Source organism: Olea europaea, chromosome 4 (genome assembly GCF_002742605.1).
Source record: "Olea europaea var. sylvestris chromosome 4, O_europaea_v1, whole genome shotgun sequence".
In the NCBI taxonomy this organism is placed as follows: Eukaryota; Viridiplantae; Streptophyta; class Magnoliopsida; order Lamiales; family Oleaceae; genus Olea; species Olea europaea.
The window spans coordinates 9,871,212-9,894,387 of NC_036240.1; the positions used below are offsets into that span (position 1 = coordinate 9,871,212).

Genomic DNA, 23,176 nt, shown 5'->3' on the forward strand with positions numbered 1-23,176 from the left:
TTACAATGATCACATTCAACACACTACATTTCCTTCAATATAACCAAGCACATGCATTGCACGGGGTAAAGACTAGTATGTATATATACACGAATGATCTCCTTAGCACCGGTACTTAGCTTATGTTAAGCATTGGTAATATGTTACACCATTTAATTGGCGAATCACTAAATACGTGAGACCTACCATTAACTTATTCATCAATTAAATGATGTGTCATGTCATCGGTGCTTAATATAAACTAAGTACCGGTGTCTAAGAGACCATTTTCGTGTATATATATATATATAGGTTTTTTTCTACAGTAACCAAACTAGGATTTCGACTCATTTTAATTCTTTTAGCCGAATAGACGGTTCGAATCGAATCTAATTCTTATAGTATTGAATCCTTATTTGATTCCCATTTTTCTAAAAATTATTTTTTTAAAACTCATTTTAAATCACATATTTTTCAATAAAATAATATTACACGTAAATTCAAAATCTTCTTTTAATTTTTAACCACACATTCTCCATCAATTTACTATTCAAAATGTATTATTTTCCCAAACTGGGGATCAACCAACGGCTGGATATCACAAATGCTCTCTTCTTGTATTTGTTAATACCAATGCAACTACCAGCCTATCCTTGTCCTTTCATTTCCTTCCAATCCAGAATGGAGAAACATTAAAGAGAATTTTATTGGAATGTTCTCACAAAGTACGATTTATACTATGTAAAAAAAATGTCATGATATTGGTCTCTATCTAGACAATGTATAGAAACCAATTAAAATAAGATAAATACCGACAATTATGTGTCGTGAGTATTTCATCAGTACATATTTAGCCTTTGTTTGAATTCCTTTTTTCTGATATTCATGTTTTCTGAAATTTATTTTCAATTGTAAATTCTCCCAACAAAATAAATATAAATTTAAATTCAAAATATTTCTTTATTTTTTAACCATATATTCTCCAAAAAGTCATTATTTCAAAATTTACTATCCCAAAACATGGGACTAAAACAAGGATTTAAATTCTAATGACATATGTTTTGTAAGACCTTGTTCAGTATTATATACCAAGCTTTTATGAAAACAACTATTTTCACTATTATTCTTATAATTTATTTTTCTATAGTAGTACGTACATATCGGGAAAAAAATTGATCAACAGTACCAAACGTGTACGAGATGTTTTCAAGATATTTTATAATCTAATTTAATTCAATACCCTGTATTGAATGTTCCAAAAATATTTTCAAGATAATTCGTCAACTTCTCTTAAAAGGTATCAACGAAAGAGCTTGATGAGCAATCTTTGGTATTTGTTTGGTACAACTTAAATTTATTTTCAATAACATATTCTATTAATAAAATAATATTGCACATGCACTCGTAACATTTCTTCCTTTTTAAGCATATATTATCTTAAAAAATCATTATCTTTATTTCGAATAATTTCTTCCAAACAAAAACTTTGATCTTTGCTTTCCGTTAAGCACAAAGCGAACGTCGCTCTCTCTACCCTATTTTTCTAAGTCATTTTCCATAAATACCCTTCATTTTCCTCAGGCCATTTTCTCTAATTCATAATTTCAATATTTATATTTCTCAAATGTCAATGCAAACGGCTCAACATTTTGTACTTTTCGCGCAATTTCTTCCCCATTTACTTGACTCTTCCTCGAGTATATATACACGACCGTATAATTGAATGGTTTTACGCGAAATTTGATCACCATTGGAAGAGAAATCGAGCAAAAACAATAGAATTTTGAAAAACATGAATAAGCTGATGGTGGTGGAAGCGGTGATGGAGTTTCTGATGCCTTCATGGTGGGAGGTACAAGTCACGGTGGTGGCAGTGGCCTTCGTGTTGGTGGCGTACTGGTTTTTCACTCTAGATAGCGAGGCGTGTGGCGTTTGCCTTGATCGGATGTCAGTTGATGGTTCTGGTGGCAGTGGAGATGTAATTGACGATGAAGACAAGGTCATATTTGTTATTTTCGCTATTTTGGATTAATAGTTGCAACTTTGACGTTGATTTGTATTTTTTTTCCTGATAAAAAATCAGGTTAATTTCTCTTGAAGACATCTATTTTCGTCTCTTTCTGTTTTTCTTTTTCTTTTTTCCTTTTTTTTTCCTCCTTGAGGGCAGTTGAGGAAGATAACAGTGCTTTTTATTGGCTAAGCTTAAAATTTAATTATTTTTGTACTTTAATTGTAACTAGTAAGAATGCGAATATTTGAAAATTTATAAGAATGCGAATATTTGAAAATTTATACTTCTTAGTAATTTTATGTTTGCCGAAGTAATGGATCAGTTTTATATATTAGTTTATAATACTGTCATTAAATTTAGTAACCAATATATTAATTTAATTTCAAAGTTTAATACAATTCCTAAATGGTTATTATTTAATAATAAACGTTTATAATATGATGTTGTGGAAATTGTCCTGAGGATTGGCGAAGTTTATAACTGATGGCAAAATCTACTGGCTGTCAAGTTGCATGGTGGTTCATTAACGTTTTATTAGCAATATATTGTTGAGTTTTTGATATTATGATAATACGTAACTTGGTGGACACCAAAACTCATTGATTGCTTGGCCACTAAGAGCTACTTCTGGCTAAATTTATTTGTTGAATATTTGATTTGGTTGAAGAGTTTATATATACGTTTGACTCAGGACAAGGATTATAAATGCACAACAAAAGTCAAAAGTTGCACTTGAAGAATGTTTACGTATTTTGTGTCAGGCTCAAGTTTTCTCATCTAATGATTGATTTCTATAATTGGACTCCTGAAATGGTAATTGTTAGATCAAGTTTTGTCAAAATGTACCTATTGGTTATGATAGATTGGGTTATATTAATTGATAAGATATTATGATAACCTACTTTGGGTGCCAATTATTGCAAACATGAACAGCATAGCATATAAAATTATTATTTATACATAAATTTACTTGTGCACTTTGTATATCTGAGAGTTCTTATTTATCTTTATAATAAGGCTTATCCATCTAGTTGATGTTTACTGTTCTATTTTATTTCTTTGACTAGTATTAGTTCCCGGAGTAATTTATCACTTGTTTGACATGCAGTTGTGCACTTATTTTGTAGATGGGCCAGTTTAATGGAGACCCTAAAACTAATTCCTCATATTTAGTCAAGGTAACTTTTATTCTTATTGCTGGCAACTACCTTTGGATTTTCGGGCATTGAGATTCATGCACTGTTTTTATATATAAGAAAGCCCTTTGTAACTATCTTAGTCCAACTAACGCTTAAGAAATCATATCATGAGTTTCAGGTGGAACTTTTAGCAGCAAAAAATCTTATTGGCGCAAATTTGAATGGCACATCAGATCCTTATGCAATTATCACTTGTGGTGTAGAAAAGCGCTTCAGGTGAATGCAATTGATTTGGTCTTGTCTTGGCCTGAAGAATTGATGATTTTGGAGAGGCACACTGCATGCCTCTACTAATTTCAAGTTGATTATGACGTAGGACGAAGACGAATATTTGTGAGCATCAATGTCATTTGATATTGATGGTTGTTTTTATCATTGATCTATATTAGTAGTTATTTTTTCTGTGTTTACAAACTTCATTAAGGGTTAATTTTAGTGCTAATTTTGCACTCATTTAAATACGGGATTTTAGCAACATAAAAGATTTCTATGTTTTGTTATTTTATTCTGTGGTTTCTAAATACACCTTGAATTTCTAGCATAGAATTAGATCTACGCTTAGCTTGCTTTGTTTACTTGTCGTATAGCCATCGAACGAAGTGGAATGATTTCTAAATACTATGTTTTTGATTTGCACTTTCTCTTAGTTTAACTGTGAAATGTGGTTGTTCCAAATTGATTTTTAGTGGGAAGTGATATTTGTTTCCATCTTGTTATTAACTTCGCAAGCTGTATCCACTGTTTCTTAATTATACACAATTTTTTTAGGTTTCAGTTTCTCATCTCATACACATTGGGAAAATGAATAAATTACTTTAAAGAAAATTGTCTGCATGATGACTATTGCATTTGGAACTGTAGTTCTCTTTTGTGCTTTCTATGATCATATGAAGTCTTTCAGAATTGCATTAGTGGGTGCTTTACAATTTTGAGCTATGTAACCTAAGTGCTGGTCAGGTAGAGTTTTAAATATATTCATTTTTTTTCTTGTATGCACGATTTGTATGTCTCAGTATGAGATCTGATGTACCTTTATTGCGTACTAATACAAAGGTTTTTATGCATTTCCTTAAGATTCATCTGGTGATTGTCTTCAGTTCAATGGTTCCTGGCTCTAGAAATCCAATGTGGGGAGAAGAGTTCAACTTTTCTGTGGATGATCTTCCTGTACAGGTAGTTGCTTTACACCCATACTTGTGTGATTAGAAGTGTGAAATATGACTTGTCATTTATGTCACACTATGATTGGCTTGAGACCAATTATGCGTTAAACTTTTAGTTATCAAAACAAAAGAAAACTCTTTCTTATTTTGTCCCTTTACAAATCAAAGATTAGATAATGCTGGATAGAATAGATCCGATGCACATGACTGTGTGGTTTAGGCTATCGAATATGTACAAATATAATTTTGATTTCTGAAAAACTTCACTGGAACCTTTTTCTTTGGAATGCTTCTTTGAATGAGTAATTTTCCAATTAAATATGATACTTCCATATAGGTGTTGGTTATACCCTACAACTCTTAGATTTATGTCATTCCCTGAAACTATAGTATTTATCTCTGATTAAGCATAGAACTTGAACTATACAACCTCTTCTTAAAATATTGCATACCAATCTATGTAAGGATTTTCAGGGTTTAATAATTATAAGCAGATTTATAAGTGCAGTTTTTTCTGTATGTTTCTTGAATGTGCATGTCTAGGTATTTTAACGTATATGTGACCTGTAGTTCTGGTTCTTGAACTGATTCTTTTATGTAAATTGTATTGGCAGATTAATGTGACAGTATATGATTGGGATATAATTTGGAAAAGTGCAGTTCTTGGTTCAGTGACAATTCCTGTGGAAAATGAAGGACAGACTGGTGCTGTATGGTATTCTTTGGACAGTACATCAGGAGAGGTACCACATTGTTAAATTCTGCTCTCTACAGATTTATACACCTTGTCTGAAAGTTATTTTGTGCGCCATTCAAGACATTTTTTGTTTGTTATTCAGATCTGTCTTCGTATTAAAACACTAAAGCTACGTGTGGATTCTTCCCAGTATGATTTTCTTTACTTCTTTTTCTATAATTATTCCCTCGTAATTCTTGTTTTGGTAGTCCTATTGACTGTTAATGAGAATCTAAGTGGTTCTTTTGTTTACATAGCTGTAGTTTGAGTACATTTGATATGTTTAGCTTTGGCTCCCTCTGTTCTGGAAAATGCTAATTCTTTTGCATGGGGAAGTGTAGGCATTTTTTGGGTTAAGTAACATTCTTTATCTGAATTTCTGAAGCTATGCTATTTTTTAACCTTACATGTGTTCTGCAAGTGCAACATTTGCTATTTGTTATCTTTGGAAAAATAAAGGATTCCATTTTCATGCAGTTTCCTACAGGTTGATCTATTGTATATATTTCTGCTGGAACTTGACAAATGGAACTGGTTGTCTTATCTTATCTTCAACAATGCATACGACTAAACTAAGAAATGGCACTTGGATTAAAGGCTTATGTTGATTTCCTAGTGTCCTTTGGGTAGAGTCATAAGCATTGCATTTACCACGAGTTACGTAAATGTTTAATAATAGGAATTATACTATTATGTATTAATGACATAAGCTCTAAAGCTGGAATCAATGGTTAAGTGCTAATACCTCGAGAAAAAATAAATCAGAGAGGTGGAATGCACGAAAACCATCATTTAGAAGCTTTATGAACTTAGAAGTTGAAAGAAATCTATTTAACTTGATTTTTGATTTTTGTGCATAAGCATGGGTGCATAAAAAATGCCTCCTTGAGGCTTGCCTTGATCTCAAAGGTGAACACTTTCGAGAATTCACCCCAACTTGACTATCTCTCTCCAAAAAGTTGCCTTACAGATGCCTTCTGTTGTCACTGTAAGTCTGTAAAGAATAATTTTGCACGTGGCATACACATTTTAGTCGTACAGATAGAATTTTTGGAAGTTAATCAGTCACCATGACCGTTTGCAATTTTATCATTTGCAATGATCTACATTTGGAAGTATTTTGTGGTGCCTTTTGGGAATTTATCTTGACAGATCACTTTTATACCTTTTTGCCTCACCTAAGCAAAATCCATTGAAAATACTCGAGTGTAGACTTTGTGATAACATAGGTCTTTTATGTAAAAATCAGATATCTGACCATGTGATGCATCAATGACATAGACTACAGTCCAAAGAAACAGTTGTCAGATTTTCTTCACTGCTCTTAGTAAAAGGTTGATTCATTTTTTCTCAAAACCTAAGCTCTGGTCCACTTCTTATTGAAAGCATTTGCTTAAAGTTGCTCGCCTTCTACTTGAGCTTCAGAACTACAGTGGAGTGCAAAATTTTCTTAGAAACCATCCAATGAATGAGTCAAATTTCGCATACATCTATGTTAAGATAAATATTGAAGGCAGTACTATTTTCAAGCATCTGGTTTGAAATGAATAATTTACTTGCCAAAGCTTGTCATTGTCAGGAATGGATTTAAGGGGTGACCTAGGCCAGCCCAAGGCCCATTTAATTTTTCTCCTTAACTTCATTTTTATGTAATACTTTTTAAAATATCAGCCCAGCTTAAATGAAATTTATTGCAGCCTGGCTTTGCCCCTGGTCATGTCCTTTTGGTTTTGGACTTCAGCTGTATGCTACTAGGTCTTTCGAGGCATTGTTTCTTTTCTTATGTTTATGTTTCCATTTTGGCAGGTTATTATACCAATTGGAGACATAGATGAGGTAAATGCTGCTTCCAGATCCTATTGTCATGCTGACCACCCTTTTATATTGCCAGTATACTCTTAAGTGTATGGATAAAATTGACTGAATCTTTATAGTTTTGCCATTTCAGATGAGGAGAAGCCAGCATGCATTTATCAATCCAGCTATTACAATAATTCTTCGAATGGGTGCTGGTGGACATGGCGTGCCTCCTTTAGGAAATCCTGATGGTTAGTAATTATGTTTTCCATCTAAGTTACTTTGATTATTTTTTATCTATAATCTCTCATATGCTTGAATGCAGCATGTGATTGACTACTTGAAGAGTTTGCAAAAATTCTTCTGTCCATATGCTCCTTTCAAAATTCTAATAGAAAGAATACTCTGATGTGATGTCAAAAGGTGAAAAGAACTTGGTATCACTATTGAATTTGGCATTGCAATTATTGTTACTGATAGTTACAGAAATATCCTATTTCCTGCGGGACTGCTTTTATTGCTTTCTGATTTGAAATATATGTTGGGTGTCTGGATTACACAGCTCAATCTTTGCTGGGCACAATCTAGGATATTGTGCCTTCATAATGCAACATTTTTTGTCAAGCCCCAGAGTGATCTGCTCGACTCTAATTGCTTCCTGTTGTGAAATATATAATGGTTCAGTGACAGGTAGATATGTCGACACCAGTGTAAAGAGTCTTATCTTATTGAACAAAACAAAATTATGGACGTATTTAGAGTAGGCCTGACGTTATTTCTCACTTGCGAAGCCTATTGGTAGTAGGCACATGCCATTTTGTCAAAAAATTTGGATGGAAAAAGTTGACTTTGAAGTCTCAAGTGCCCATCAGTTCTCATTTTAAATATTTATTTATATTTTTCCGTTATTAACATTGAGCTTCAAATTGTTTGGTCAATTCCTTTCCTTGTTGTCGTTATTTTTTTTTTCTTGGCATACATGTAAGTAAACTGCAGAATAGAATGGAACAGATCTCATGCATAGTGGCTTCTGTACACTGGATCCCTTTTGTGTTGTTGTGAGACAGTGTATATATGAGTAGGCAGTAAGTGGATGTGGTTAACATCTGCCTCAGGATTTATGGAGTTAGGACGCAAATCACGAATTAGTGGAGTTAAATTTTATAAACAGGAAAAACATACAATATGCACAGTATCATACGTCATCATGATAGTATGCTAGATTGAAAACCTACAATTCCAAACTAAAGAATAATATTGGACGATTAGATTTGAAACTGGCAAACTTTGAACATCTGACTTGCAAAAATCTTGTACTTCAAAAGAAAGAAAACAGTAGGATAAAATGTTGTTAGAATTCTAAAATGCACCTAAATTTATGTACTATAGAGTGGAAGTGTGTTTCTATCTCTTTTGGTAGCTGCAGTGACATGTTTCGATGTTCATATAGCATTTTAAAAAAAAGCCTTTTTTCTTTACTAGAGATCTAACAATTCAAACAAAAATAAATAAAAAATAGAAAAGTCTATGCCATAACTCATTTTTATATTTGTTACAAGTGGAAGTGGTAATAGAAGATCTGTTTCTGGAAGCTTTGTCTTTTAGTTTCCTTTTGGGGTGGTCGGGCAGGCCCTGAGATTTATCCATGATCTGGGACACAATGCACATTTAATCTTGCTAGATAAACTAATATCCAATTATCAGTTTCAATTGTTTAACTGCTCCAATTGCCATCTGCAGATAATAATTTATAAGCCAAAAATATGCATTGATTTCGTGTCTAGACGTTATGCGGACTCTTTTTTACATGTATAAGCCTTATCATCCATTTATTTCTTCTAGGTCGTGTCAGATATATGTTTGCATCATTCTGGAACAGAAATAATGCGCTGAGAGCTTTACAACGTTCAGTAAAGAACTATCATGCAATGTTAGAAGCTGAGAAGAAGGTATGATCCCCTACTTTTGTTAATACTCCTTTTTTTTTTTTTGTATAAATTAATAGAAATTTTGTTAATAGAATCATTAGAAATTTAATAATAGATGACATGAATCGTTAGAAATATAATATTTGAGTACAAAGATGTCCTCTTGAGACTGGCAAAAATGTTAAAAAGGACAAAAATGTCCTAGTGTGGAAGGTGATACTGTACAGATGTCAACCTTAATTTGCACAATGAGAGCTTACTAAGAATATTGTGCAATAGTTGCACAGCCAATAACAATGCGCATTTGCCAGTACAAGGAGAAAAATGATTTCAGACTCTTATACTGAAATAATTAGATCAAACCCATACTGGATCTGATTACCCTTCTACACTGTGTACAAGTTTTGGATATTAAAGGAACAAATGACTAGGATGTTAAATAGTACTTCTTGTTGCTGTACTAAGTATTTCTATCTACTTCACTAGTTCCTGCTGAGAAACTGTTGCTGGACTAGAATGCACTATCGAATAATCAAGCTTTCATTACTCTTGTTGGCTAATGAGTATATCATGTAGTAGCTTTTTTGACTGTGGTGGGTTCTTCAGTAGAAAATTGATTCTGTTACTAGGAATGCAGTGGAAGGTCTTCTTATCTTTGCAAGTGTACATCTCCTTTGTGTGGCATTGTTTTGATGACAATAATTTGATTCCAGCAATTTAATGACATGGATTCTTTTCAAGAAATGTTGTACTTTTCTACTTCCGTCCTTACTAATGAAAATATCAGGCAGTTTCCTACAGGTTGATCTATTGTATATATTTCTGCTGGAACTTGACAAATGGAACTGGTTGTCTCTGTTTATTATTAATGCTAATTTCAAAATTATCTTGCCATGTCTTTTCCTCAATGACATTTGTTTTTTAGTAAGCTACTGATGTTCCTGAGCCATTGTACTTGATTCATTTATAGGGGTTTGAATGGCTATGCTGGTGCTATCACACGAAGGAGGGTATGGATAAACAAGGGCCTACATTTGTTCATCAGATACCTGGGCCACTACAAACAATATTTAATCTTCTTCCTGATGAGGCATGGTCATCAACTTATTTCGAAGACATGCTTAATTATTAACATCTCTTTGGAATGCTTATAGTCCAGTTTTGGGCAAAATGTAATCATGTATTGATTCATTTTAGTTGAATTGAGTTGATGATATTAATGATGGTATTTCCAGGCTGTTGAACATAGCTATTCATGTGCACTTGAGAGGTCATTTTTATATCATGGCCGTATGTACGTATCAGCATGGCACATCTGCTTCCATTCTAATGTTTTTTCAAAGCAAATGAAGGTCAATCTCTGAACTTTGGTTGCCATGATTGATTTAGCTTCTGCTGAGAGTTCAAATTTTTTTCCAAAAAGAAATCCTTGATCTTTGCCATCATTTTATATTTCTGGCTAAAATTTTCATGATTTGATATGTAATTTTCTGATTGTCGGCACATGTAACTGGTCCTCATACATCATATTCTCAAGAGCTCAGTTGAAAAGTTGATGGTGTTCCTCTGGAAATATAGTATCATCTGTTTGTTTTCTGAACTTTTGTGCATATAGCCAGATCCCTATATCTTATGTTCTCAAAAGATTTTCTTAACTGTTCATGTTTTACTATTATATGTACTGAAATTTGGGTTACGGAGCATGGAATATTTGTTAAACCACTTATTCTAAAAGCTTAAACTGATAGATTAGAGCACATGTATATCATTTTAATATTATCTTCAACACAACTCCTCACATGTAGGCATGCTTCATTTTTTTCAATTAAAGCCTTACATATGCACGCTTTTTAATTAATGAGTGGCGAGACTTGAACGTTCACTTACTATGATATCATGATGAACCAATTGCTGTAAAATTTCAGTGGTAGGCCACTCGTATATCATTTATATCTTATCTTCAACAATGCATATGACTAAACTAAGAAATGGCACTTGGATTAAAGGCTTATGTTGATTTCCTAGTGTCCTTTGGGTAGAGTCATAAGCATTGCATTTACCACGAGTTACGTAAATGTTTAATAATAGGAATTATACTATTATGTATTAATGACATAAGCTCTAAAGCTGGAATCAATGGTTAAGTGCTAATACCTCGAGAAAAAATAAATCAGAGAGGTGGAATGCACGAAAACCATCATTTAGAAGCTTTATGAACTTAGAAGTTGAAAGAAATCTATTTAACTTGATTTTTGACTATTGTGCATAAGCATGGGTGCATAAAAAATGCCTCCTTGAGGCTTGCCTTGATCTCAAAGGTGAACACTTTTGAGAATTCACCCCAACTTGACTATCTCTCTCCAAAAAGTTGCCTTACAGATGCCTTCTGTTGTCACTGTAAGTCTGTAAAGAATAATTTTGCATGTGGCATACACATTTTAGTCGTACAGATAGAATTTTTGGAAGTTAATCAGTCACCATGACCGTTTGCAATTTTATCATTTGCAATGATCTACATTTGGAAGTATTTTGTGGTGCCTTTTGGGAATTTATCTTGACAGATCACTTTTATACCTTTTTGCCTCACCTAAGCAAAATCCATTGAAAATACTCGAGTGTAGACTTTGTGATAACATAGGTCTTTTATGTAAAAATCAGATATCTGACCATGTGATGCATCAATGACATAGACTACAGTCCAAAGAAACAGTTGTCAGATTTTCTTCACTGCTCTTAGTAAAAGGTTGATTCATTTTTTCTCAAAACCTAAGCTCTGGTCCACTTCTTATTGAAAGCATTTGCTTAAAGTTGCTCGCCTTCTACTTGAGCTTCAGAACTACAGTGGAGTGCAAAATTTTCTTAGAAACCATCCAATGAATGAGTCAAATTTCGCATACATCTATGTTAAGATAAATATTGAAGGCTGTACTATTTTCAAGCATATGGTTTGAAATGAATAATTTACTTGCCAAAGCTTGTCATTGTCAGGAATGGATTTAAGGGGTGACCTAGGCCAGCCCAAGGCCCATTTAATTTTTCTCCTTAACTTCATTTTTATGTAATACTTTTTAAAATATCAGCCCAGCTTAAATGAAATTTATTGCAGCCTGGCTTTGCCCCTGGTCATGTCCTTTTGGTTTTGGACTTCAGCTGTATGCTACTAGGTCTTTCGAGGCATTGTTTCTTTTCTTATGTTTATGTTTCCATTTTGGCAGGTTATTATACCAATTGGAGACATAGATGAGGTAAATGCTGCTTCCAGATCCTATTGTCATGCTGACCACCCTTTTATATTGCCAGTATACTCTTAAGTGTATGGATAAAATTGACTGAATCTTTATAGTTTTGCCATTTCAGATGAGGAGAAGCCAGCATGCATTTATCAATCCAGCTATTACAATAATTCTTCGAATGGGTGCTGGTGGACATGGCGTGCCTCCTTTAGGAAATCCTGATGGTTAGTAATTATGTTTTCCATCTAAGTTACTTTGATTATTTTTTATCTATAATCTCTCATATGCTTGAATGCAGCATGTGATTGACTACTTGAAGAGTTTGCAAAAATTCTTCTGTCCATATGCTCCTTTCAAAATTCTAATAGAAAGAATACTCTGATGTGATGTCAAAAGGTGAAAAGAACTTGGTATCACTATTGAATTTGGCATTGCAATTATTGTTACTGATAGTTACAGAAATATCCTATTTCCTGCGGGACTGCTTTAATTGCTTTCTGATTTGAAATATATGTTTGGTGACGATTTCTATTATTTTGCCTCGATTTCCAATCGGTCGGCTTTCCGTGTAAGTCCCAGCATGTGTCTTCCTTATGTCCTGACTTACGACAGTGTTCACACCAGGGTCGACCCTTTTGTTTTGAGCCTGACCCAACTGCTGACCCCTTTTTATATAGGCCCATTCCGCCAGGCCCAACATTAGTAAAATTGAGCCCAACATTAGCCTCGTTTTGAATTTTTGATGGATCCATTTTAAAGTTTGGAGGCCCATTATTTGGAGGCCCAATCCCTTTCACGCCCATTCTTGAGCCTTCGATCCCCGACGTTGCAGAGTCGAACGAGCTGCTTCCATTCATCATCACCTTCCGGCGGTTCTCCTCTCGCCTTACCTCCGCGAACACCTCTCGCGGTGATGGTAGTGGCTGTCGACCGAGGATTCGACCTCTAACATCGTCGAGGTCACGGTGAAGCCCAGCGAGGAATTCAAAAACTCTCTCATTCTCCAGCTTTTTCTGGTAATAGGCGCAATCTTCGGGGCACTTCCACTTCTCTTCCGAACTCAGATCGAGTTCTTGCCAGAGCGCAGTCATCTCAAGGTAGTAGTCGATTACATCCCGTTCTCCCTGCTTGGTTTGCCACAGCTTCGATTTAATTTCAAAAAACTGGGAGGAGTTTTCAGAATCTGAATAAGTCTCTTTCACAGCTTCCCAAACGTCTTTTGCAGTGGGTAGAAACAGGTATGTCTTTCCAATTGTGGGCCTCATGGAGTTGATGAGCCACGCAGTCACCATGGAGTTCTCCGATCTCCACTTCTGTAGGAGAACTGTGTCGGTTGAGGCAGGCATCTTAGTCTCTCCAGTCAGGTACCCAAGTTTGGCTTTTCCATCAATAATCAATTTGATAGAATGCGCCCATTCCCTGTAATTTCGTCCATCCAATTTTTCTACCGTGAATTGAAAGGATGAACCTTCAATTCCTCCACTTACGGCAGAGGTAGCCTCCGTTCCTTCATTGAAAGATTCGGATGTCATTGACCCTCTGTTGGTGGTGGCAGTTTCTGTCATTGGAATGGCTCTGATACCATGAAGTTGAAAAACGGGAATAAGATATTTTTCTTATTAACAATGAACAATATATATGCCCTATTTATAGAAGAAAAAGAAATAAGAGAAAGGAAAGCAAATCTCTAATGAATATACAATATTCTATCTAAGTACAATATTCTATCTAAGGAGAATAAAATCTTCAATAATCTCTTTTATTCCAAATCAATTCGGGATTTCCAACAGTCTGGATTACACAGCTCAATCTTTGCTGGGCACAATCTAGGATATCGTGCCTTCATAATGCCACATTTTTTGTCAAGCCCCAGAGTGATCTGCTCGACTCTAATTGCTTCCTGTTTTGAAATATATAATGGTTCAGTGACAGGTAGATATGTCGACACCAGTGTAAAGAGTCTTATCTTATTGAACAAAACAAAATTATGGTGGTATTTAGAGTAGGCCTGACGTTATTTCTCACTTGCGAAGCCTATTGGTAGTTGGCACGTGCCATTTTGTCAAAAAATTTGGATAGAAAAAGTTGACTTTGAAGTCTCAAGTGCCCATCAGTTCTCATTTTAAATATTTATTTATATTTTTCCGTTATTAACATTGAGCTTCAAATTGTTTGGTCAATTCCTTTCCTTGTTGTCGTTATTTTTTTTTCTTGGCATACATGTAAGTAAACTGCAGAATAGAATGGAACAGATCTCATGCATAGTGGCTTCTGTACACTGGATCCCTTTTGTGTTGTTGTGAGACAGTGTATATATGAGTAGGCAGTAAGTGGATGTGGTTAACATCTGCCTCAGGATTTATGGAGTTAGGACGCAAATCACGAATTAGTGGAGTTAAATCTGAATTTTATAAACAGGAAAAACATACAATATGCACAGTATTATACGTCATCATGATAGTATGCTAGATTGAAAACCTACAATTCCATACTAAAGAATAATATTGGACGATTAGATTTGAAACTGGCAAACTTTGAACATCTGACTTGCAAAAATCTTGTACTTCAAAAGAAAGAAAACAGTAGGATAAAATGTTGTTAGAATTCTAAAATGCACCTAAATTTATGTACTATAGAGTGGAAGTGTGTTTCTATCTCTTTTGGTAGCTGCAGTGACATGTTTCGATGTTCATATAGCATTTGAAAAAAAAGCCTTTTTTCTTTACTAGAGATCTAACAATTCAAACAAAAATAAAAAATAAAAAATAGAAAAGTCTATGCCATAACTCATTTTTATATTTGTCACAAGTGGAAGTGGTAATAGAAGATCTGTTTCTGGAAGCTTTGTCTTTTAGTTTCCTTTTGGGGTGGTCGGGCAGGCCCTGAGATTTATCCATGATCTGGGACACAATGCACATTTAATCTTGCTAGATAAACTAATATCCAATTATCAGTTTCAATTGTTTAACTGCTCCAATTGCCATCTGCAGATAATAATTTATAAGCCAAAAATATGCATTGATTTCGTGTCTAGACGTTATGTGGACTCTTTTTTACATGTATAAGCCTTATCATCCATTTATTTCTTCTAGGTCGTGTCAGATATATGTTTGCATCATTCTGGAACAGAAATAATGCACTGAGAGCTTTACAACGTTCAGCAAAGAACTATCATGCAATGTTAGAAGCTGAGAAGAAGGTATGATCCCCTGCTTTTGTTAATACTTTTTTTTTTTTTTTTTTTTTTTTAAAAACAAAAAGAAAAAATTTTTTTTTTTTTTATTCTTTTTTTTTTTTTTTTTTTTGTAAAAATTAATAGAAATTTTGTTAATAGAATCATTAGAAATTTAATAATAGAGGACATGAATCGTTAGAAATATAATATTTGAGTACAAAGATGTCCTCTTGAGACTGGCAAAAATGTTAAAAAGGACAAAAATGTCCTAGTGTGGAAGGTGATACTGTACAGATGTCAACCTTAATTTGCACAATGAGAGCTTACAAAGAATAATGTGCAATAGTTGCACAGCCAATAACAATGTGCATTTGCCAGTACAAGGAGAAAAATGATTTCTGACTCTTGATACTGAAATAATTAGATCAAACCCATACTGGATCTGATTACCCTTCTACACTGTGTACAAGTTTTGGATATTAAAGGAACAAATGACTAGGATGTTAAATAGTACTTCTTGTTGCTGTACTAAGTATTTCTATCTGCTTCAATAGTTCCTGCTGAGAAACTGTTGCTGGACTAGAATGCACTATCGAATAATCAAGCTTTCATTACTCTTGTTGGCTAATGAGTATATCATGTAGTAGCTTTTTTGACTGTGGTGGGTTCTTCAGTAGAAAATTGATTCTGTTACTAGGAATGCAGTGGAAGGTCTTCTTATCTTTGCAAGTGTACATCTCCTTTGTGTGGCATTGTTTTGATAACAATAATTTGATTCCAGCAATTTAATGACATGGATTCTTTTCAAGAAATGTTGTACTTTTCTACTTCCGTCCTTACTAATGAAAATATCAGGAGGTTTATTTTGAATGTGTAGGTTTCTAGTTTACATATTAATTTTGTATCTAGGAATTTTGACATACGGAGAGGGGTCCATAGAAAAGATGTTCACACATTTGCTATAGTAAATCTTCATTTCCATGCTAGTAAAGTAATAAGCAATAACACAACACTGGTGAATTGAAGGCCTAGATTCATCTCAAGAACATGTTGTGCTGTTCCAAACGGACTTGCTAGAAATTGTGATATTGTCAAATCATCACAGTTATGGAGTAATTTTAATTTCTATACTTCTGAGCAAAATAACAAAAATTGACTAGTTACTAAAGAAGTCTGATCATGTAATTATATTCGTGCTAGTCATATAAGATGAATAATGCATTGAGTTGCTAATTCTTTACCCTGTTATTAGACTTTAGATCTGATCTGCCAATGGTTTGAATATGTCCTAAACTGATTGATTTTTATTGGAGTACACAGGAAAAGAAACAGTCAGCATTGCGTGCACATAGCAGCTCCATCAGAGGCGGTAGAGGTCAATCTAAGATTTCGGAGGAAAGTCTGCCTGAGACTGAAAAGTTTCAACCATTCATCAAAGTGGAAGTGCTTACTGGCATTTACAATCTATACATGACACAAACCCTTTTTTTCTTTACATATCCAAATATGGCCTCATATGGATTAAATTGGTTCTTGTATGATAAAATAATTTTGCAGGATGTCTTTCCATGCACGGCAGAGCAATTCTTGAATTTTTTGTTGGACGATGATTCAAATTTTACAAATGAGTATCGTATAGTGCGGAAGGATTCGAATCTCTCCGTAAGTAAGAAATTCTAGCAGGACTTGTTGAATCATCTACTTTTAGAGTTACTATTTCGATTAACGTTGTCATCCAATTCTTCTAATAATACTTTGAGGTACTTCATGTCAAAATTCTTTTTGTAACGATTCATACTTCGTCTGGATTACCGAGTAAAGAAAACCATTCTAGCTTCATTTTTTAGTCAATAAGAACAGCTGGACAGTTGTATATCAGACTCTTGTCAATATCAACACTAGCATGCCAACTAAACAAAAATCCTCCCCCACAATGGATGCATTAAAAAAAAAAAAAAACAGATTTATGTAGTTAACAATTGCTCGTGACTCACTTTGCGTAAGCCCTCCTTGGTTCTGATGCCTAAAGCTTTATGCAGACCTTTATGGACTGCAATAGTTGGCTGGCAGAGGGTCACCATAATCTTCATCTTGTATGTAAAAGAGCAAAAGACAAAATATGGTTGGCATCCAAATCTTGAAGAATAGATCAAATTATTATAATACAAACTTTTTACCCTTCCTAAATTATTTCTACAACTATTCAGAGGGCAAACCAACTCCTATGTCTACAATTATCTAATTCACTTGATTTAGTATCTTCAGTAGAATATCTCAAATTTAATATTATACTAACTTCAGATGGGTCAGTGGCATGCTGCTGACGAGTATGATGGTCAAGTCAGAGAGATTACTTTTAGATCCTTGTGTAACAGTCCCATGTGCCCTCCGGATACAGCAATGACAGAGTGGCAGCATACTGTCTTGAAAGCAGATAAGAAAACTTTGGTGAGACCATTTGTCTCTTTTTATCAATTTATTCCGTAAGTTTTTGTACCGCAAGGGTGATAATGTTTATATATATATATATATATTTCAATTTTATCAGGTGTTTGAGACTGTACAACAAGCACGTGATGTTCCATTTGGCTCATACTTCGAGGTACGTGACACATTTATTCAATTAGTTTTACATTTCTTTTTTGTGTCAATACATGAAGTTCAAGAACATATTAGAATATTATTTTGTGTGTGGTGTCCATCCTTTCTTAATGTCTCTGCCCTCTCTTTATTTATCTCTCAAGTAAATATGTTTACTGTTTCAGGTTCATTGTAGATGGTCACTGGATACAGACCCTGAGTCCTCTTGCACTTTGGATATTAAAGTTGGTAAGTTTCTGCTGTTTCTTAATCCTTTGCTATTTTAGTTTTTCAGTGTAATGCATCTACTGAGGTTTACCTACAACATATATCAAATCTGGCGAATACATAGTGGTTGCTTAAGTTTAATGTGACACGTGCATCTAACTCCACTCATTTAGCCATTGCAATGTCTTTCGGTGGTTGCCTTTGTTACATATTTTTGGATAATAAAGTATTCTTCTGTCAACTTGGCAAACTCACAGCAGTAATCTACACAATTAACCTTAGTTTCTTGTCTCTCTCTTCCCTTTGTTTCCCTCAAAACAAGAATCATATTTGTCTACATTACTCCATCAGTTATTACCATCTTCACCCTTCAGTGGGTGAATTTATGTGGAATTAAGTCCAGCTAACTCATCTTGGTCAGACGAATTCAATGATTTAGCCTCCGTTTGGCAGACTTTATAAATCAATTTGTAAATTGTCGCACTTCATTGTCAACCATATTGACCCATGAGAAGTATCTACTTGTCTACTACTCATTTCTATCTTTTCATAAATTACACCGCTTAAATATTCTTTTCAAATGGAGGCTTAAACCACTCTCGGCTTGAACACTCTAGTGAAGTTGCGTTTTACCTTTAATGGTCCCATCCAAGCTGTTAATTTTCTATGTCCAAAATGTTAATGAAATAATGAGCTCAACAGAGTAGTGCAAAACCATATTAACTCCTAGCTGGAAAAAAAATAAACACACAGAAAAATTTACTTTTATACCTATACAGTGAATTTCAATATACCATAAAAAATATGATATTTTATACCCTGCAAGTCCATCTTTTGGTTACCATAATATGGCCCCAGGAACAGCAATAGGATCAGGTTACTTACCTTGAAACCTAAAAACTTATGTTAACTGGACCCCAACTAAATGGTTTCCACATGTTCTAAACCGGTTCCGATATGCTAACAACGTTAACTTCTTGAGCTAAACTGTAATCTCCAATGAAATGATCAAAACTCATAAAAAGAATTACAACTCAAGCAATATATGACGACATTCACTTTTGATATATCAGTTAGAACTAAATACCAAAGATAAGAATTATAAATTCTTCCCATATTAGACCAGTAAAATCCATTATGCTGCCCGCATATGCCTAGATGTTCCCCAAGATCATTTGTTATTCTTTTTCTTGAACTGTGAACTTGATTTGTATAGAACTTTGAATAAATTGAAGAATTAAGTGTTAATTTTACCTTACTGAATTACTGACATATCCTCTTAGTTAAGGTTTTTATCCAGAAACTATATTCATCATTGGAATAATGTAGAGAAGTGAATATCAGTGGTGCTCTTTCTATAAGCATATTTTTATGTTTCGGTCTGCCTTCTCATTGGAATCTGTGGATGAACTCCCTTCACTTTGGTTTAAAGCCTTTGGATTTTAATTAATTGAACTACTTCCATCTGCTGTTCTTTTTTCCATAACCAACTTCAGTGTACTACGATCAACTTCATCCTCCTAATTATATTCGTGTTCTATTTGTGTCTTTTTACACTATAGTTATGCATGTCATTGCCCATTCTAATCCCTTTAAACGCTTCTACTTGATCGCATACTTTTTGATTGTTATGATCATTCATCTCACAGGTGCGCATTTCAAGAAATGGTGCATGATGGAATCAAAAATAAAAGCTGGTGCAATCAACGAGGTATGTATTGCTTTTGTGATTTACCCTTTTTGCCATGTAATTATTCTATCGATTAATTTCTACAACAAGTTCAACGACATTCCAACCTCGCAGTATATGAAAGAAGTGGATATAATGTTAGAGGTAGCTTGTTCATATATTAAGTTGAAGACCTCTGGTAGTGAGACAGATAATATCACCTCTTCTCCTATTATTCAAGAGAATAGATAACTGATGGTACAACACGAGTTCCCGATACTAATGGCTTCAAGTTTGTGTTTTCTGTACATCGTTTATACGTATCACGTCTTCAGAACTGAGGTCGATGGTCATTCCCTCAGTCCTTTGTCTGTTTTTGTAAAGAACTAGCGGCGTGCTTCTGTAATTTATATAGGATACACATCGGTAATAATACGAAAGTTAATTTTTCTTTCTTGTAGTATTATAGTTCATATAAGTGATTATTCAGAATTATAGTTCCAGCATTGAATTTTGAAGATTATTACAGTACATGTCCAAATAAAAAGTTATAAATGGTATATGATTTACAGTGTGTCCTTTTATGTTTGTTTTATACTTGAGAATTGAGATTCTTCAAATGAGTAATGGATATTGCAGTTCAGTCTGTTGCTTATGATCAATAATTCATTTTGTCCAATCGATTGTAGTTAAATTCTATTCTTTCTTCTCTTCTTTTTGTCCAATTTTGAAATCATATAACAAACTGGAATAAAAAATTATATGTATCCAAGTTTGAAATGGTAAACAGTTATTTATTTATAGTATTTGGCAATTGTCCCGAGACAACTAATTATGCCTTAGTTTGGTTTTGATAAAAAATAGATTTTTATTAGAGTTTAATAAAATTTTATCAAATGTGTGATTGAAAAGTTGTGGGTTTATGAAATGTGTGATTAAAAATGAATTAGATAAAAAAATGCATTTTAAGAAACGGAGGTCAAACATAGATTTATATCTTTTTTGGAATAACATGAACAGTCTATTATAAACAACTCGTTTGCTTCTAGCAAGCTTACAAGTTCCAAGATTTGGTGGTTTGAGCCTGTGTCGACTCCCATCATTCTTTGGGAAAAAAGAACAGCACAAGGAGAGTTTATTCATTGATTGAACAAAAATTTATTAATTTCTAAAAGGAGAGGGGATTTCATTAGTGTAATAAGCAAAGTTTTAAAAACCGATCCGGATATCGATCCGGAAAAGAAAAAGGGTCAAAAGGTTGAATCGAGGTCCACCCGGGGTCAAACCGGATATCAAAATTAAATAAATAAATACTTCAATAAACTCTAAAATATTATAACAATAAAAAAAATTTAAATTGTAATATTACTAATTTAAAGTAAATATAAATCAATATTTGTCAATTAGATTTAATGATTTATTATCCTATAATTTATTTTAAAACATCAAAAACTAACAATTGTTGTGTCTAAAATAATTTGCTTTGTTAAAATTGAAATTATTTGTGGTTTTGGGGCCAATATTTGTTTAATAAAAAGAAAAAAAAGTGAACAATTATTAAATATATAAATTGGAAAGGATTTTACAACTTACCCCACATTGGAAGTTGAGGAAAACATTGCATGTCTCTTTTCTTTTAAAAACAACACTTGTACTTATCCCACATTGGAAGTTGAGGAAAATATTGCATGTCTATTCTCTTTTAAAAACAACACTTGTATTGGAAGGAAGATAAAATTGGGTTTGCTAATGCTTGAGCCCATTTATTAAAGTAATTATAATTTTATTTATTTATTTATTTTGAAAAAAATCTGTAAAAATTATGACCGATTTTTTGGTTTTTGACTAAAATGGCTGGTTGGACCGATTATTTACCCGTTTTTTCATTTTTGATTAATTTATTAGTATCGGACTGGATTTGAGGTTGAGGCTGGTTTTCGATTTTTTCGGTTGAACTGGCTGTTTCGATTCGATTTTCAAAACATTGGGAATAAGTTGATGAAAAAAGTTATACTGTCAGAAAATTTTTGACACAAGGGATGACAGATACTCACATTATCATGGGACTCGCATGAATATACTATTTCCAAAAAAAAAGTGGACCCTCCTCTTGCTGTAAGTGTTCTGTTAGGATATCGGTCACCAGTTTTCTGGCATTGTAGAGTAGATTCTGAAAGCCTTGATACTCATCAATAATAGAGCTAAAATTGAAAATGATTCCATCCTATAAATTTATATTGTATTGCTCGTGTTTAATTAATCTATAGTTTTTGAACATTTGAAGAAGTCATGAGCATGGAAAAGACAATCCTAATCCCCTAATTAAAGTTTATAAATTATATTAAACCTTCTTTTTTATTGGTAAAATTTGATTGCCGGCTGAGGGATCATTTATACGATAAAATCCATTCAAAAAGTCTAAATAGAGTGGACACTGATAGTGGAAAGGAAGTGTTTGATTTTTTGCTGCTGTGGTCTAATTCCCACCTTAAATATTTCAATTGTTCTCAAACCTTATTTTTTTTAATTATATTTTATTTCTTCATAGTTAATTAATTAATTTATGACTGTTTTAATTTATTGGACTTATAATACCTTTATAAATTGTCCATCAGAACCAACAGATTCCAATCAATACTTGAACATGGAGAGGGTTTCACTTAAGTTGGCTTTCTTTACTCTCTTTTTGATAGCTGTGTTAGGTTAGTCTTTCTCCTCTGCATTTAGATGCTCATGGGGGAGTGATTTTTTAAAAATTACTTTTTCCCGTAATCATTTTCAATTACACATTAAAAAATAAATCATTTTTCAAATTTTCAAAAACTTTTCTTTACCCTTTTAGCATACGTTCTTCAAAAAATGCACTTCCACACGACACATTGATATATGCTCCCCACTTTTCAACTTTTGAATAATATCTATTTTTAATATCTTTTGTTAATTTTTTTGAAGATACAATTTTCTCTTCAATTAGGTACCAAATGGTTTCTCTTCCCTTTAATATTCTTGAAAATTTAGGTGAAGTTAATAAGAATTTCTTATCCATTTAGACATTCTAGTTTTCCCCGTCAATATAGATATTAAGCTTTATATTATCGAGAATCTTATCAACTTTGTGTTGATGACATTATAACCAAAGGACACTATATTGATTTTTGCATAAAATTTTAGGCGGACAACACGTTTGAATTTAGCATGAAAAATTAGCTCAAGTTGTACTTTCGTCATTATTAAATATTCACTCGTGTTTTAAATATGACTCGGGGTTTCGAACGTTAAATTAAATTTTATGAATAGCAATTCAACGTTGAAATATTACACGATAAAATTGACGATGTTTGCATTTTTTATAAAATAATTTAACTACATATTTTTCTTTTCTTTTTGTTATTGTAGTTTTGCCACTGCCAAAGACTTATGTGATGCAAGTGGAGGCCATGAAATTTCAAGCAGGTACAACAACAATGTCAAGAAAGCT

At 33.4% G+C, this 23,176-nt stretch overlaps 1 long non-coding RNA gene and 1 pseudogene across 1 annotated transcript; both read left to right on the forward strand.

Annotated features, from left to right (window-relative positions):
- The first annotated feature begins 1,581 nt into the window (after nucleotides 1-1,581).
- Nucleotides 1,582-20,176, forward strand: LOC111393584 (annotated as a pseudogene).
- LOC111393585 lies at nucleotides 5,652-8,773 on the forward strand. The gene is made up of 3 exons (XR_002702448.1): nucleotides 5,652-6,924; nucleotides 7,037-7,136; nucleotides 8,728-8,773. It is a non-coding gene; the product is annotated as an uncharacterized LOC111393585 (long non-coding RNA).
- Nucleotides 20,177-23,176: the final 3,000 nt, after the last annotated feature.